This window comes from Oratosquilla oratoria, chromosome 13 (assembly GCF_046742065.1).
Source record: "Oratosquilla oratoria isolate Oo_2021 chromosome 13, ASM4674206v1, whole genome shotgun sequence".
Lineage (NCBI taxonomy): Eukaryota > Metazoa > Arthropoda > Malacostraca > Stomatopoda > Squillidae > Oratosquilla > Oratosquilla oratoria.
The window spans coordinates 70419378-70424377 of record NC_134789.1 but is presented as its reverse complement, the minus strand read 5'-3'; positions in this window follow the sequence as shown (position 1 = coordinate 70424377).

The window sequence follows — 5000 nt, the reverse complement described above, 5'->3', positions numbered from 1 at the left end:
AGACCTCTGTGTTTCCTATTACCATTCACGTCAATCAGTTAGAATTTCTCAACAAATATCGAATTTTGTGTACTAGCAAATACAAATATAAACAAATGCAGGGTATCACACAAAAATAATTTTTCAATTACTTTGTGACTGTCAAATTCACTGGAATGAAAGGAGTAGGGGTAGTAGGAGCGTAAGGAAAAGGAAGAGGAGGAGGAGGAGGAAGAAGCTAGGTTGGAAGGAGGTGGGGGAGGGAGAGGACTAGTCCTCCTGACTGCCTACAAAACAGCTCAGACTCGGTAATTGACTCCTAATGATTCGTCGCTATGGTAATTGGTGGTTAAGAAACCCATCACCCTACTCACAAGTACCCAGGACACCACTCTCCCCAATCCCCCGTCCCTCATCATCCACTTTCAATTCTCTTCCACTTAAACAGTCTACTTATCACCAGTCCATGGTGCTCCTAATCAATATACGCATTTAATCTTCCTCCAATCTCATTATTACATAATTGATTCTCTCCATCATTTATTTCAGTCTTTCAATCGGCAGAAAATCTACTGAAAACTCCAGAAACAGACATATAGACAGACAGACATACAGACAGACAGACAGACAGACAGACAAAAAGACAGACGACAGAGAGACAGATATATATATATATATATATATATATATATATATATATATATATGCATAAAAACCCCTAAGAAAATAACAGAAACGAGACCGATCGCTTTCGTCTATTCAGACATTTTCAAGGTGTCTGAATACATATATACCTTGAAAATGTTTGAATAGACGAAAGCGCTCGGTCTTGTTTCTGTTATTTTCGAGTGGTTTTACTGCATACTAAAATCACATGTTCAAGTGATTTCTTCTTCTGCATATATATATATCTATATATATATATATATATATATATATATATATATATATATAGAGAGAGAGAGAGAGAGAGAGAGAGAGAGAGAGAGAGAACTTCACCATGGTCTTTGATCACACGCTGGGCTCGTGATCGACAGGTCTCACCGTCGCGGACGAGAACACAGTACTTGTATATTCCGATCTACGGGTAATGGTATGACCTTTCACACGCCACGGACATAAACAGATACTCAGTAGCGTGTGGCCATGTTAGCATATCTGATATTAAGAAAAAAAGGCTTATGCTCTTAGGAAGAATCCTATGAGAGAATAAAGAGTGGAGTGGTCATAGAATTCATCCTAAGAGCACACCTTATTTGCTTTGAAGAATTTATCAAAGATGAAATAGATTACATTTTCAACGTTTTCACCAAACTCTGTTATCTGGAAGGGCTGTCGCACCGACTTAGAGAAAAGTCTTTAAAGATAGTAGAAAGAAGCATAAGGAACAGAGGAGACGTGCCAGACTCAAGCCACTCAGGCGAGTTGGGACAGTTGCTCACTAGAGCCGGTGTCAAGATTGCAATCAGCACGGGAACGAAAATAGGAGACATTGTTAAGAACCAGAACAAAGTCGTGACCAACGGGGAAGAAAAGAGTATCGTCTACAAGATACCGTGTGGAAACTGTTCTTTGAGCTACTACTGGGAAACCAGCAGAGGTATTAAAAAGCGGACATTTGAGCACAGGAATGACGTCAAGGCACACCGAGTATTAAACTCTCCAGTGGTTCATGAAGATACCCATGGCCACTTACTAGACTGGTACAGAATAGAGGTGCTGCAGAAAGGACTTCCTAAAAAAAGAAGGAAGATAATTGAAGCCGTTTACATCGCTTCCCATCCAAACAACAATCACTGCGATGGATTTACTAAGCTAACAAAAACGACGAGCCGTTTGATACTTCGCGAGGCAGAGCGGAGGAGGACGAGAGGTCAGGTTGATCATGGCGGAACGCGGAGAGCTTCGTCGGGTATATAGGGTGTGAATTGTTTGAAGGGTTATGTACTCTGAAGAAGTCATGGTAAGGACAAAATGTCAGAATAAATCCCTAATGGCTCCCTGTGTTTATCTCACCAACATCCACTCATCTGTCTTACATACTTCAGCATGTACATATCATCTTATAAGAATGATTACGTTGGCTATTAAAGATGGAAACAACTACAAAAATTATTATAAGTAATAATAATTAGTAGGTCACGCCACATAAATTCTTGCAGTTTAGGTTAGATCCAGTTAGATTAAGTTAGCATAAGTCAGGTAAAATAATGTTGTGTTAGATTAAGAATGGTAAATATTAATTTCATTGTAGTTTTACTATGTGTATTTTTTCTTTCAATTAATAGACTTATCTAATTCAACCTAAGAGTTTTCAGGCTTTATTTGTTGTACAAATGAATAATCACCTTAATATAGGATTTTTTTTAGAAATACAGCCCCGGAAGCTCTCGTCCATATAGAAGGAATCAATCATGACCGCATTTCTTAACTAATTATACAATGGCAATTGACACCACGATACCAGGAATGGTTATGAACATAAGATATTCAGGTTAAACACATTAGACAAAGACAAAATGGTAAATAGTACCTAACCTTAGTAAAATCAAGCTAATTCAACCTAACCTGAAAAGCAACTTAAACTATTCTAACCCAACCTAACCTAACCTAATCTAACCTAACCTAACCTAACCTAACCTAACCTAACCTAACCTAACCTAACCTAACTTAACCTAACTATCGGATGAGAAATGATATAATGTCAAAAGACTCGAGACGCGGTTTTCAAAATGAAACATCGCTCCCTAATTGGCTGGCTAGTTAAGAGATGGCGAGTTAAACACCCCCTTACAAGGGAGGTAGAAAAAAAAAAGTCATAGAAACCACTCCCACCCATTCCATCACCTGCATACTCCACTCCCCTCTACCCTCTTCCCTCACTCTTATCTTGGCACCTCCTGGGTGACGGGTCATCCCTCCATCTTGTCCACTGCCCTAGGTCGGAAGCAGTGTCGCAAGACACAGCACATTCACAGCAAGGCTGATTCATTAAATCGGCGACCCACCCTCTTCGTCCCCTCATGCAGAAAAGGAGAAGACGGGGAGAAATCCTTTCGGGCTCCGTCAATTCATTTCTCATACATACTCCCTCCTCCCCCACCCACTCCCCCTCGTGTATCACATCATCATTCATACACAACCATTCTCCATTCCCCGTTATCTTTTGTCCTCTCTCGTCCTTACTCAACAGACATTCCCCCTCTTTCTCAATGCCCCATCCATCTCATCCTAGGTCGACCCCTCATGCTCACTCATTTCATCTCTGCTTCCCACACCTCTTTTACTAGTCTTTCTTCACTCATTCTTTCAATGTGTCCAAAGCATCCCAATGCTCTTTCATCAACCCTATCTCCCAACTCCCTTTCCACTCCCGCTCTCCTCCTCACCTCCTCGCTTCTCACTCTATCCAGCCTAGTAACCCCTATCATACTTCTCAGACACTTCATTTCAAACACATTTAAACTCTTCCTCTCTTATGTTCCACATTTCTGCCCCATACAGTGCTCTCAGCACAATCACTCCTTCAAACAATCTTCTCCTAGCATTCATTCCCAAATGTCTATTTCTCTTTTACTTTTTAATCCCCAAAGCCATTTACTTACTTCTCTCAATCTGCATTCTACCTCCACCTCCCACTCCTTCCTTTCCCGCCATATTCGCACCCAAGTATCTAAAACTATCCACTTTTTCCGGTCTCTCTCCCTTAATACTCCCAATTTGCTGCCACATTCTCTCCTTGTACATCTCATCACCTTACTTTTACCCACATTTATCTTCAACTTCCCTCCTTTGCACACTTCAAACTCTGTCCCTAACTTCCTTAATCCCTACTCTGACGCTGTTACAAGCGCAGTGTCGTCAGCAAACAACAACTGGCTTATCTCCCATTTTTCTCCATTTTCTCTAGCCATCTCCAATCACCGACCCATTACACTTGCGTTTAACTCTCGCACCACCTCATCTATGCATAAATTGAACAGCCCAGGCGACATAACATATCCTTGGCGAAGTCCCACTCTCTCAATTTCTAATTCTAACATAGGCTCTACTACTCTCGTAAAAACTCTTGACTGGTCTTAATAACTTTCCTCCTATCCCATATATCTGCAATATCTCTCACAGTGCCTTCCTGTCTACCCTGTCATGAGCCTTTCCCCAAACCATTAAGGTTCAAAAAATCATAATAACCTTTTCCTAAAGCTTTCTCATATATCTGTCTTATCACAAAAAGTCTGATTCGCGCAACCCCTACCTGTCCTAAACCTCCACTGTTCCTCACCAATTACTCTGTCTCTTCCTCTCCCAGACGATTCGTCCTCATTATTATACTCCTTTTTAAACGGGATCCACCCATTTAGTCTTCGGAAATTTAGTCTCCTGGACATTTAGTCTGCGGACATTTAGTCTTCTGACAATTACTCTTACTTTGAAAAATAACTGTGGACATTTAGTCTGCGGACATTTAGTCTTCTGACAATTACTCTTACTTTGAAAAATAACTGTGGACATTTAGTCGTCGGACATTAAGTACTCTGGACAATTAGCCCTCATCTTCAAGTTATATTAGGATAATCAGCTTAAAACAGTATTCAGAGCCTGATGCCAGAAGGCTAAATGTCCTACAACCTTTTTAAACACCTAATAAACCAGTTACTTTGCTCTATAACATAATATCAAATAACATTTGGTATACTCTTTCCATCATTAACCAAGAGAACATATGAACTTATTTAAAGTGAAAAATAGTATACTTCGTTTTTTTGAGTACTTTATTAAATATTCATATATATTTATACTTACATATTTCAGTTCACATTTTGTATTTATATATTATAAACCAATGAAGCAAAAATTCCCTGGAGGCCAAATAAGTTGAAATAAGACATCACTTACAACCTGCATATATGAATGGAGCCAAAACATCTGGGATTGACGATTTCATGACTTCGAAACTTCCGGGGACAAAACATCCAAAGGTGAAATGTCCTGGGGTCGATTCGTCCAATGCGAAAACTTTC